The 14,541-nt window shown below is 43.7% G+C and overlaps 1 non-coding gene across 1 annotated transcript; it reads right to left on the bottom strand.

Annotated features, from left to right (window-relative positions):
• Window positions 1-10,267: 10,267 nt before the first annotated feature.
• On the bottom strand, window positions 10,268-10,400 carry LOC111591424 (small nucleolar RNA Z247). Its single transcript, XR_004858058.1, has one exon. It is a non-coding gene; the product is annotated as a small nucleolar RNA Z247 (small nucleolar RNA).
• Window positions 10,401-14,541: the final 4,141 nt, after the last annotated feature.

Genomic DNA, 14,541 nt, shown 5'->3' with positions numbered 1-14,541 from the left:
ATAAACAGGCTAGGGTGACCTATTGGGTCCCATGAAAATTAAACCTATGCATTGAATAGTGATAAAAAAGAATATTATTGGGTAAGTAAATGTGATCAAGGGCACAACTTGCCTGGCACTTGAGATTCCAGTTACCAGGGTGATTCTTCAGATCCTCATGACCTCACTGCTAGTCGTAGCAATACAAACAAACATGGTATAGACAAAATTAACATCACACCAAACATAATAATAACTGTATAATAATAATCTACGAGTTGCTAGGAGATCGCGGGAACCAGAACCACTAAAATCGGGGTTACGATCATCAAATTATGATGTGATTAAATGACTAAAACTATGTTTTATTTTATAATTCCAGAGAAAAGATAACCTAAAGTAGTAATTAATTCAACTTTAATCTAAATTATAAATTGACCATAGATCATATTTTAGTAGATTATAATGGTAAGTAGATTAACAAGACTAACCAACATAAGTTAAATAAAAACCTAATTATAAAAGAATGAGACATGGTATAATAAGTGTTGTTACCGCGTAGTAAATACTCATACGAGACTAACGCAACTTGAATGGATCAAATCGGAGTTAAAATATATTAAATATGGATTAATCAAGTCTATAGATTTATTTATACAAAGAAAATCATTTTTCTGATTTAAATTATGAATATTCTATTAGTTTTGGACTAGGGACACAATTTTGCAAACGGTCAAGGTCTAATCTGTAAATTTCTGGTCCAAACCGTGATGTTTCTTCACTAGATAAGAACTGCGGGTTGATTACTATATAGAGCAGGGGCTCTTTAGAAAAGTTGCAGTGCCAAAGGGGTACACTTCGACCAGGACCATCCGATCCATCACCCACGCACCAGATTAGAAGCTCATTACATCGATTCGGTGCATAACACAGAGCCTTGGATCTAGATCCAACGGCCAAAATGCCCCCATCTCCCAGACCCAACCAGATCCGCTAGATCCCAGACTGGTGGTTTGGATTTAATATGACGAAGGGTTATCCTCGGATCTAATCAGGGTCGTCCATTTCAGATCTTGTGGCCACGACATCGTCTTCTTCCACTAGTATACACGCGCGGCAGCGCCCACGCGCTTCACGACGGCGCGCACCGGCAAGGACACACATACCAACGCCCGGTGACCAAAATCCATCACCGAGTACTACAAAACATAGCCAAGGAAACAAATTTACGCGAGGTGCACTTTACCGGGGCTCAATGCGACGGAGGAGACTGTGCGGCGTTGTTGGTCCCTGGTGCGAGGCATGACTGCGGTGGAGCGCCTGTGCTGGTGAATAAGTCGCCCCCTGACCATGAAGCCATGTCTTCGGCCGACCCTTCCCCCTTCTACACAGTGATGCTCCCTGATCGCAAGCTGAACCCCAAGACATGGTGCGGGGCGAGATCGACAGCTACGACGTCTATTCTCTCTCTCTCTTCATCTCTCAGGACACGTGATGCACTCGACTTTGGCACAGACAGATGAGAGGAGGGGGCCGCGGTCAGTTTATAGGGGCGGGGAGAGCCCGGGCGTGCGCGGGGCCTAGATCCGCGGTTCCCGGCGGTGGATAAGGATTCAGTTGCAACTTCGAGCGGACCAGCAAGGGATGCAGAGGTTTGCTCCAATGGAGACGAAGCTAACACCAGGGCCCACCCGTCTTTGACCTGGCGGGGCGCGCTGAGCAGCTGAGAAGCGGTCCCACCAGCGCAGCCCGTGAGCGAGCAAGGGAAAGCAGTGTCCGGTAGGGCCGGGCTGTCAGAACGCGGCCACAGGAAGAGATGAGGCCGGCCACGTCTGGAGAGAAAGCGAGAGTGGGCCACGCGGGGTTAGTGTGGTGTTGGGCCAGAGTGGGGTAAATCGACCCAAGTGATGTTTTTCTTATTTTCTTTTCTTTTTTCATTTTTCTTTTCTCTTTCCAAAGTTATGTTTCAAACTTGAATTCATATCTTTAGAGTTCATACTTGGTTAAATATCTATATTCTAATGACAGTATGAACCAAAATTTAATTCATTTATATATATATTTTGTGTATAGTATTTTCTTCCCTTTTCTTTCTCTATTTTCTATCCCCTTTTGATTTACAAATTTAAAATTCAAATCTAAGATAAGTTTTAGGAACTCAATTTTTTAATACATACTCAAAATCAATTATGATGCAATAGATGTATATTTATTTTAATTAATTTATTTGCTTGGTAGATGTTTGAAATGTGAACCCACACATATTGTTTTCTTTCTTTTTAGAAGGATATTATTTTGAATGTGGGATAAGAATCAAAGGTTACTTCAAAATTAAATGTTCATGTAAATAAAAGCTTATGGTGCACCATTTAATGTAATGCATAATCGTTTAGTTGAATGCAAACTTTTCTATTACTTCTTTCCTAAAATAATTCTTGTCTTTCAAAATTCTATTCTCAATTTTCATCTCTCAAGTATAATTTGAGATATCTGAATTTACAATTTTATTTCTTCATATATTTATTTTACTATTATTAATTTTTTTCTTATACAGATTTTGGGCCTTACAAGTTTTGTACAAAATAAATAAATAATTACATCATAAGGAGACCACGATCCAGCAACCCCAAAGTTGACTGGGAGGCGATGGCCTAGACCTCTCACGAACTCGTCACAACATCCTCCATGCGCCACATCCTACGGTACCAGTTCTTGACCTGTGGGGGGTGTGAGACAGCAAGAGTGAGCTCACATACGTTCATCGCTCAACAAGTTGTGGGGAATAATGTTTATGAACTCGCCGAAGGTGGGAGCTCACGTGAGGTGTAAGGCTTACCAAAGAGGATGGTTGAAGCTGAGCATTGCTTTTAAAGTTGGTCAAAATTTTATTAGCAATTACTAAGTATAAGTAAATACCAACCCAATTAAGTAATAGTTCGAAATTTAATAACAACACCTGCGATGCAATGCATATGACAAATTGAATTTAGTTCCATAATTAATCATGTGAGGGTCTGAGGTGCTCATGACCGTGAGCATGGCTAGTATACCAGTTTTACACTCTATAGAGGTTGCGCATCTTTACCCACAAGTCATGTTACCCATCTGCCAACGGAAGGCCACACCCATACACCTCTACCAAGGAGGCGTGGTAGGGTAACACTATGAGGCCTTTACAAAGTTTCACTAGCTTCAGAAAACCCGCTATAGTTTCTAGGAAGCTCCAATGCAGGGACCCCTCGCTTGACCGCCATCACAGCAAAATCAACCCAAGGGCCTCCCTACACTGACCACTCCCCTACTGCCCTTGCCCCTTTCGGGTAAGGTAGTCCTCCACTAGCTTTCCTAATTAGTCAGCCAAGGGCGTTCCATACCACCCTTGTGGTAGCACTATTTTCCCGGGTGGTCGCTCCATATTCCAAATAACATAATGATCTTATAGCAGGTACTGCCCTAAAATTCAGTGGTAAATAACAAACTGATAATAAAAGTATGATCATGAATAATATGTATCTCTATACCCAAAACCACATAAAGCAATCGCAGGTACTACCCAAAAAATCAGTGGTAAACAAGATATAAATATAGTCAAACTAGGGTAACCTATTGGGTCCCATCAAAATTAATCTATGCAGATCATTATGATTAATAAGAACATTATTGGGTAAAAAGAAGTGATCAAGGGCACAACTTGCCTGGGACTTGAGATTCCAGGTACCAACTTGCTCTTCATATGACTCATGACCTCGCGCTAGTCGTAGCAATACAAACAAAAATGGTATAGGGAAAATTAAAATCACACCAAACATAAGATCAAACTGCGTAAGAATATTCTACGCGTCGTAACGAGATCGCAGGTTCGAGAATCACTAAAATCAGAGTTACGGTTATAAAGTTATGATTTATGAAAGATCTATGTGATTCAAACATTAAATCATGTTGTAAATTGATTAGCATACACCACATGAGAATATCCTATAAATAATTAACTCAACTTTAATCTAAGTTATTATTTGATTAAAGATCATATTTTAGTCAAATTATTACTACAAGATCAGAATCCTATATTAATATTAGAAAAGCTAACTCAGTAAACATAGAATAATCAAATTAGTTACCTAATTATAAAAGTACAGGATATCGTATAATTAATGTTGCTACTGCGTAGTAAATATTTCTATGAGGCTAACACAATTCGAATGGATCAAATCGGAGTTAAAATGAATTGGTTATAATTTTCCATATGTTTGATACTAAAATAAGGTTACTAGATGATAAACAATATTAAAACAAAATTAATGCCATTGGAATGAATCAATTTGGAGTTAAAATGAATTAAATATGAATTATACAAGTTTATGGAATTATTTTTGTATTAAAAATCATTTTCCAAATTAATTACTCGATTTTATTAAATGTCTGGACTGCGCGTCAAATACTGGAAAACGCAGGGTCTAGCGTGTAAAATTTTCCTAGACTCAGTCCACTGTTGCAATGGAATGCGGGTTCATATAACAAAAGGGCAGTGGCTCTTTATAAAAATTACTCACCGAAGGGGGTATCGGACGGGCTGAGTCGTTCGATCATGATCCGACCGCATAGATCAAATCAGCCGCGCCCGAACCGGAATGCAAGCATGGACATCAGATCAAGATCTAAGGGTCCAAAACTAATTAAGGCCAACCTATCCACACACCTCCGATCTAGATCGGACGACTGGGAATTAACTGGGTGAATCGTTATCCTACTTATAATCTCGCCCACACGTAACGAGATCAACGTCCGATGCCAATTGTTTCCCCCCCACCTAATCAGTCGCCCACCCTATCGACGGAGCGACCCTAGCCACGGAGGAGACATCGTCGGAGTTCATCATCCTTGCGCACAAACGTTCAGACTTTGATTCCCTAGCGCTACTCATAGTAGAGACAAAAGCAAACTCAACAGAGGTCTTCTTACGGTGTATGGCAGCGAGTGGAGCCCTACCCACAGCACGGTGCGGCAGAGCGGCCCACCCCAAGTCCGGTGAAGAATTCTGCTTTACCTCGCCCTCCTCCTGACTTGGCACGGCTTCGAGCGTTGCCCTACTGGTCTGGTGAAGTTCCAAGTCGATCCCCGAGAGCTCACCGCTGACGTGAATCCGAGAATCAATGCGATGGCATCACCCATCACGCCCTCTTTGGCGATTTCTTGGTTGGGGCGCATGGCTTCGCCCGAGGTGGTCAACGAGTATCGATTGGATGGGGTGGTCGCGGTGCCCTCCCCTTTTTTATATTGCAGAAGACTCGGACTTCGGCTCGAGGGAATCTATTTTCTTTTGTATTTTAGTTTTCAACTTGTTATTCAAATTCAAACTTCAAACTTAAATGCACAAACAGAGGTCCAACATGGGATGCTAATATTTAAATTGTATTTATTAATTACTTTGTTAACTTATTAGGCCATGCTTCAAATATGAACTATATATTACTCTTTATAGGAAATAGTATTTTGACTATGTGATAAAATTGTAGGTTTCTTCAAAAATAAATATTCATCAACCATTTAGTTTGAAGGAACTTAACACATACCTTTCACCAAGATTCAATTTAGTTCATGCGCACAAACAAATAACTCTTTTAAATGTATGGTCTGATTAAAGGCACACTCGAAAATTCAATGTTTTACTACATATTTATTTATCTGTTATTATTTTTTACACAGGTTTTTGTCTTTACAACCGAGAGGGCAGGGAATTCAATAACAAGACAGAGCGGGTGAAGCAAGAGCTGTGGGTAAGTCTTACTATAATGTAAAATATGTCGCATTTGTTGCACATTCTTGAAATAATGTATGAATGCATCGTTTTTTATGCAGGATTTCTTCATATGCGAGGTTGGATACGAGGCTAGGCGGATGTGGTGGCCACCACGAGTTGTAAGAAGCTCGTCGTGGACATGCACTATGAGGCACGAATCCAGGCCATCTTCAGCTACCACGGCTCCGTCCTTGGGGAGAATGTGACCAAGCAGCAAGCCCGAACCATGTCGTTGACCAGGGGTACCTGCAGGTAAATACAACACTTTAATATACATCACTTTAATTTTTCCTTAATTTTATCTTCTGATATGCAGTGTACGTGTTTACTTTGTAGATGATTTCATATTGGTGTGTTGCACATCCTCTGTGCTGGGAGCAGATTGTGGATAGGTGGTGCTCGCCTGAGTGGGACGAGGCACACAACGCTAGCCGGGAACAACGTCTGATGATGCAAGGTCCCTCCCACCACCAAGGCAGTCGCAGCCTAGGCCAATATGCAGAAGCATGGGTACACCCTCTTTTTTATTTAGGTATATAACACTCGATTAGATATTATTTCTAACTATCTTGTTGGTTTTCTTGCAGTCGGCGTAACATGGTGGCCAGCGTTGCTCCATCTTCTCAACCTATGCTATGGCCCATAAGGGCAAGGCGACGTCTGATGTCACCTACAACCCGGAGGACGGGCCTAAGGCGTACATCAAATCCACCGTCTACAGCCGCCTTCATGACTACACCGCCATGGCATAGGAGGTCCATGGCCCAGAATACGATTCGAGGACCGAGCAGATCGACCCTGATGTCCTCATGAGGGTCGGAGGAGGCAAGAGACATGGGTGGTACTGGATTGCCGACGGGGCAATCGACTCGTCGTCCACTCCCACTCTGTCTCAGGTGCAAGCAAGGAGCACGAGCTTGAGTCCAGCCATATGACCTCGGCAGGACAGCTCACATCATCGCATACAGCAACTCGAGGTTAGTGCTTCTATAACTCGTCATTCCTTGTGTTATATACCTTCTCTTTGAGTTACTATAACATTGGCTTGGAATATTACAGACCCAGCTAGAAACAGAGAGGAGGGAACGTTAGGAGATGGAGGTGAGGATGATGGCGAAGCGGGAGGCCCTCTGGCAGATCAGTAGAGGATGGCGGAGATGTTCCAGTACATGCAGAGCCTTGGCGCCGCATAGGGTTTCGCTCCACCACCTCCATTGTTCCCTACAGTTGACCCTGATCTGTTCCATACTCCTATGAGTATCAAGATTGTAGTTAGATGTTGGTAATGCATCTGGTATAACACATGCAATCTCTTCTCTCTGCAGGGACAATCTGGGGCGGCATCCAACAACCCTCATGGATCGCCCAGCCCATCGCCGCACTAGTCCAGCCGCCCACCTCGATGAGACTTATGTTCTTAGTGTTGAGACTTATGAGATACTTGAGACTTCATACTTATGTTCTTAGTGTTGGTAATGCTTTGTTAGATACTTAAGACTTATGTTCTTGAGAGTGTGTACTTATGTTTGTGTCCGAACATGTTGGTAATGCTGTGAGAACTTGTTTGATTTATGGTCTTTGTGAGATATGTGATGTATATGTGATATCTGTGATGATTATGTGATATCTGTGATGTATATGTGATATCTTTTGTTTGTTTGGATGGAATAGAAAAAACAAATAAAAAGGTGTATACTGGTCACTTTGTCGAGTGTTACACTCGGCAAAGGACCTCTTTGCCGAGTGTTAGGGCCATAACACTCGGCAGAGAAGCAACGCCTAGGCACGGTAAAGCTTCTTTGCCGAGTGTTGTGGCCCTGACACTCGGTAAAGAAGCAAGCTTTGCCGAGTGACTCCTAGAGCACTCGACAAAGAAGATGACAAAGGGCCCCGTTGGCAGACCCTTTGCCGAGTGCAGGCTAGTAGAACACTTGGCAAAGGCCCCGTCTCTTTCACCAGGCGTCGTGACGGCTGCTTTTCTTTGCCGAGTACCGACTGGCACTCGACAAAGTCTTTGTCGAGTGCTCGATAAAAAGTACTCGGCAAAGAAGCCATTGCCGATGTACTGTTCGTCGAGCTCTCTTTACCGAGTGTCACACTCGGCAAAGTATTTGCCGTGTGTTTTTCAGGCTTTGCCGAGTGCCTGAAGCACTCGACAAAGCCTTCGATTCTGGTAGTGCGAGCACCGATTTTCGCCGAGTGTTTGGCACTCAGCAAAGATGTCTTTGCCGAGTGTCTTCCGGTGCCAAGAGTCCTGCTCTCGGTAAACGCAGTCGTTACCGAGAGTGGAACTTTACCGAGTGCGGCACTAAGCAAAGACTTCTTTGCTGAGTGCCCGATAGAAAGCACTCGGCAAAGCGTCGAGCACTCGGCAAAGAGCCGGATTCCGGTAGTGATATATAATCCAAATTGTTGGAACACGGTAGAAACATTCTTGTAGATATAGCAATCAAACACAACAATGAAGCCGATTTTATTTATTGGATGACACAATAACGAGATGCAAGCGAGCATGGTATATTTAAATAAGTAAAACATATATTTGTGTAGAATTTTAGCTTACAGATGTTATACTAAAATTGTGTGGAAGGACACATTTGTTCTTCCCATTTGAAGATATTGTAGCGTAATCCTCCTCTCCAGTGCTTAATCTAGATTGTTCATTCATGGACATGTACATGTGCGTGTGTACATGCGACTTCATATAGTCTTGCACTATGTTCTCGATGGATTTATTCAGAATTTTCCTACGAAGATGTTGGTGACATCGACCCTAGGGAGGGCGCTGCTCCATCTTGCAATTGCAAATGATTGAGCGCTGCAAAATCTCTATCATTTTTCGTTGTTATTTCTTCCTGAAAACTATCAATACTCGCACCAAAATTATCAACGGGATTAGTTGAACAATTAGTCATATGATCATGTAAACTCTAGGATTTACTAGGTGAGGTGGAAGAAGGCAGCTTTTTTGTTGGAGGCGCCACCCGGTCGTGGGATGGAGTTTGGCAAAACGAAAAACAAACCTATGTAAGGTAACGTCTCATGAGATAGACTCATCTAGAATCCAGAACTAGGATCAAGGCACTTGAAGCCTTTATGAAAAGTATTGAATCCCAAGAATTCACAATATGCGGACCAAAACTAGAGTTTCAGTATTGAATAGGCGAAGGTTAGGCCAACAATCGCATCCAAAGACACATAAAGACACATAATTAGATGTTTGATTAAACAAGTGTTTCAACATTTTTTCATAATTGACGAATTTGCATGGCGTATCATTGGTCAAGTAAACAACAAGAGAAGCACCATCCCAAAATTTAAAGGCATAGAGGTTTGTGCAAGGAGGGAAAGACTAACCTCATCTATATGGTGATGCTTTCTTTAAGCTAACCTATTTTATTGATGCAGCGTATGGACATGAAACATGATGGATGATACCAATTTCTGAAATAAAACTATGAAGCTTTTGATATTCGTCTCCTGAGTCTGTGTGGACTGTGACAAATTTATGAAAAACTTCAAATTTGAACTCCAAAGGATAAATCCATGCGAATTTACTGTAATCATCATTGAAGCGCACATAGTATTACTTACCTCATACAGATTTGGGAGCATTCCCCCAAACATTAGAATACATAAGTTCTAGAGGATGACTTGAAACACTATTGGAGATGGAAAAAGGCAATTGATGATTTTTGCCTTTTTGACAAGCATCACTAGAGCAAGGTAAATTGAAGGTATCGATGATTATTGCACTCTCTATAGCACAATAAATTGAGGGTATGGATAACTTTTTCCGCTATAGGAATTAATGGGTGACCAAGATGGTTGTGCCATCGTGTTGTGGATGGCTTAGTGACTGCAAAGACCTGTTTGAGCGAATTCAAGGGCAGAGGATGCATACCACTGAATCACTTCCGCTAATCAGACCCGATCCTTGATAATAATATAGTCGAAGAAACTTGAGCTATCAGAATCTAATTTATGAATAGAGATAAGATTTTGTGTTGCTTTAGAAACATAAAAAATGATGTTTAGCTTGACACTACAACTAACAACCGAATGATCAATGTGACTAATGTTCATACTTGCTCCATGGCATTGTGGATTTGATCATGCCCTTATACTTGTCTCACACCCTTAGTTTATCAAGTTCGGTTGTGATGTAATCCATAACCATGGCATATGTGTACCAATTAGAGTCTATGCTATATGATGTGGCAGCCATGCATACATATCTATCATCTAGAATATTTTTTTATCAAAACAACACCAACATTCTGTTGCAGTACGACCCTTTTTGCTATAAAATTGGCATCAAGGTTGTTCTCCTATTGTTTGTCGCTTCTGGGACACACCCAACATTTTGCTTGTGAACTCTTGGACCGCGATCACCTTCTCGAGTGTTTCCTCTATTGCGTGTGTGCATCCTCACGCATGACTAGCAACATTAGTTTTTGTGTGGTAGTTGATGTGGGGGTTCCATGCATTTCTCAAAGCTGACTAGTTGTGAATACACCTCGTTGATGGTGAGATGATCCTTTGCAAGTGTGGTGATGACTAGGTTGCACTTGTAGTCGAGGTCGATGGGGTTGTTGGAGATCAATTCGTCATCGTCGATTAGCTTGCTGGTGGATGCTAGCTCGTCACACAAGGAGTGCATCTTGCTAATGTATTTGGTGATGGAGATGTCTCCTTTTTGGTAATAGAAAGTGCAATCCTTGAATTGATGGAGTGTGCCCTTATTGATGCTGTGTAGTTCCCTTGTACAACCTTACATGTTTAGCAGTAGTTCGACATATCATGACCTAAGACAGATCATCTTTGGTCATAGATGAAAGTAAGAGCTACAACCTATTGATCTATTGTTGACCACACCTAGAAGACTAGATTAGGAATGTTCGTCTCCTTGCCATTGTCTTCTTTTCCCTTGATGATGGGCATCGAGGCTATTGCGCTACCGGTGAGATAGTCGTCTAGCTTAACTTATCGGATGATCGCAAAAACTTATATTTTACAGAGAGCATGATTGCTTTTTTGAGCTTCTCTAAAAGAACTTGGTCAGAGAGAGGATTAATGATGAGCGTAGAGGGTCTAGTCGTAAGAGAGATAGATGAGTTATGTGTTGGCTCTAAATCCGATGAAATAAATAAAATTCACTCTTTAAACCGAACGATGTTGCACGCCTTATTGAGGAGATAACAAGAATGAGTCAATGAAAACTGACTCATCCACTACTACTAGGGCCTGTTTGTTTCCCTTCATTTTAAGGAATTGGAATATAACTAATGGTGTAGACTATATTTTAGAATGTGACATTCTAGAACATTTCAAAGTTTATATATAAGTCTATCTCAAATTTATGGGGTAAGAGATGGAAATTGATTCTATAGATTTACATGCAACTTTTGTAATGTACAACTTATAACACACTCTTGGCAACCACTAATATGCAAGCAACCATAATGTACAAGGGTGCAAGCTGCTATTTTGGTCCATTAGATCTAAATCTAACCGTATGCTATATTTAGCATTTAAATCCTCCCACCACCACCTCATGTAGGTTTATAAAAAAGCCCCTAACAAACCACGATTACACATACGGTTAGATCTAGATCCAATGGATCAAAAGAGCTGCTTGTACACTTGCACCTAATAACTGCTTGCATATTAGTTATTGCCCACACTCTTCTACTTACTCATCTATAGCATAAGTGTAGTGTATAACTATCTCTCTCGTATAATTTAGGATAATATACAAAAAAAATTGTATATACAAATATATTAACTTAATTAGTTTGTGTCTAATTTATGATTATTAGTATGAAATTAAATTTCAACAAAATAAACGCCCCCCTAGAGAAAAGTAAAATTGATCAGTTGTGCTGGAGCCTGGAGGACACGAATTTAAATTTTTTAAAAACTATGTCATGTTGAGTTCTTTTCTATCTGATGATGGTCCTGCAATCCGACATATCAGTTTTTGTTGTTTAGAAATAGAGATTCTTCTCTAAACATACTGAAAATATGTAATCCGAATTTAATTGTTGGAAAATGGTAGAAATAGATTGGTACATAGCAATCAAACACACGAGTGAAGCTGGCTTTTACTTGCTTCATACTAATGCTACATTGGCTTTTACTTGCTTCTGGTCCGCGCCGGCTTCGAAGCCACCAGCATGGCAGCATCAGCCAGTACTCGTTGAAGCCACCATATCCCTGCTACCCAACCCTCGCCGCCGACTGAAGGCTGACGCTGTGACACCGACCCTGTACAGCGCATCTTGTTTATGGAGACAGAAGATGGTGTGTGTCTACATATACGTAGCTCTTGTCCTGACAACGGCGTCCCTGGCCCATTGCACGTACTGTCGCGGCGTGTGCGTGTCCCTGCCATCGCTGAATGCCCAGGTCCGTGCGAGGTTGAGCCCGTGAGAGGCCGCCTGGTGGAGCGCCGCCAACACTGCTTTGCCCCTCCGCGCCGGCTTCTTCGACGCCACCAGCAACAGCCAGTACGCGTTGAAACCCACTGAAGAGATGGCCCTGCCTCCGCCGCCCAGCATGAACCGCGTGCCGTCCACCGCCTCGTCGTCGGAGCCAGCACCGGCCAGACCATTCTTTCGCCATGGCGCCGCTCCAGTGGAGGTGGTCGCGACGGGGAAGATGACAAGGACGAAATGGATTCATGGATCGCAGAAAACGCTGATGCGCGGCAGTCGGCAGATAACGATTCGTGGGAATGAGATCAGATATATCTGGTGGCAGGGTGGGGGGTTTCCTAAAAAAATCATAAGCCAAAACTGAACACAATAACAACGAGTCCGTCCGAACTCGGAACTCCGAAGATGCCCCCGCCACCTTTGATTCGTACGTCTGCGGTCTGCCTCATATATAGGGTTGTCCCTGCACCTGCACTTCCAGGAACACAGGAAAGATGGAGAAGCATATGGCGGAAACCATGATCGAATTCGACAGGCGGATCCCCGACGCCCTCCGCGCCGCCTTCGGCATATACCGCGCATCGCGGCCGACCACCGGCCAACAGGACGACGCAGCTAACCTCGCCGCGGTGCTGCTCGCGCCGCTCGACGACGACGGCGCCAGCGACCCCAAAGCCATTGACTGCGACAAGAATCCCATGGCCATGGACTGCGCCAGCGATCCCATAGCCATGGGCTGCGACCTGGCGATGGAGTTGGGGTCATGCTACATAAAGAAGCACGACGAGGACGATCACTTCGGGCACGCCGAGGCCTGCGTTATTGGCGTGGCGGACGGCGTCGGCGGGTATCGTAGCCAGGGCGTCGACGCGTCGGCGTTCTCTCGCGGGCTCATGAACAACGCCTACGCGGAGGTGGCGAAGGCCCCCGTGCCTGGCACGCGCTTCTGCCCCCGCGCGCTGCTGGAGCGGGCGCACCAGATGACGGCCGCGGCGCATACGCCTGGCGCGTCCACGGCGGCAATCGTCTCCCTCGTCGGCAGCACCCTCAAGTGGGCCTTCGTCGGCGACAGCGGATTTGCGGTGCTCCGCGGTGGCAGGATCCTGCGCCGCTCGCCAACGCAGCAGCACTACTTCAACTGCCCCTACCAGCTCAGCTCTAGGCAAGACAGAACCAGGGTCGCCGACGCGTTGGTCGGCGAGGTAGCGGCGAAGGAAGGCGACATTGTGATTCTGGGCACGGACGGGTTGTTCGACAACGTGTTCGACGACGAGATCGAGGGCATCGTGCGGATGGGCACGACGCTGGGGTTCGCGCCACTGAACATGGCGGAGGTCCTAGCGGGCTTTCGCTTGCGAGGCTGCGGGCTGCGACTACAGAGACTCGCCGTACAGCTACTTGGGCCGGAGACAGCTAGGGAAGAGTCTCATGACGGGAGGGAAGCTGGATGACATCACTGTAGTCGTCGCCTACATTGTATCTCCTTCTAAAATATAGTCCATTCTTAGGGGTGTTTGCTTTGCGCCTAAAATTTAGTTCTTGTCATATTAAATATTTAATATCAATTACAAATAATAAATATAGTTTAAAACTAATTATATAGATGAATACTAGACGACAAGACAAATTTATTAGAAATTTTTATAGTTCGCCCACTAGTCTAGGCACACTGCTCAGTTCTACCTTTGTCTAAATTCTCTACTCAGTTTTGTCCTCCCACCTTAAACTTATACTCAGAAATCACCTTACGGTAGGATTCCGTCCGTTAGATATCTTACAAGTGGCCCCGAAGACTTACAGGTGGGGCCCACGCTCTTTCCCCTTCTTCACGTGCGATTCGATTTAGGAAGAGAAAGGAGGAAAATGAAAAAGTGTGGAGATGGCGTGTCCCACCTGTAAGGCCTTGGTTGTGATATCCTGCCCTTGGGAAGGTGATATTCTGGACCAAGACTTAATATAATTAATAGAGTATCCATACCAACAAGGTGTGTCTTCTTTTTCGGAAGCCTATCTTGAAAGAACCTTCAAGTTAACCATGCTTGGCTTTGAGCAATTTGGGATGGGTGACCGACCGGGAAGTTTTCTCGGGTACGCATGAGTGAAGACAAAGTGCGCACAAAAGACTCGTGTTGGTATATGGGGACAATATATGATCTTAGAGAGTTGCCAAGAGTAAGAAACTCCAGTCTGGGAGTGGACAGAGTGTTACATTGGTCCACCTGTAAGATGCTTGGACGGGACGGAAGGGCGCCGTGAGGTTATTTCCGAGCCAAGTGTGGAGGTGGGAGGGGAAAACCGAGGAGAGAATTTGGGTGGGTAGATCTG

This window comes from Zea mays, chromosome 4 (assembly GCF_902167145.1).
Source record: "Zea mays cultivar B73 chromosome 4, Zm-B73-REFERENCE-NAM-5.0, whole genome shotgun sequence".
Taxonomy (NCBI): domain Eukaryota; kingdom Viridiplantae; phylum Streptophyta; class Magnoliopsida; order Poales; family Poaceae; genus Zea; species Zea mays.
Note: the sequence above shows the minus strand (reverse complement) of the source record. Positions and strands in the feature narration are given on the sequence as shown.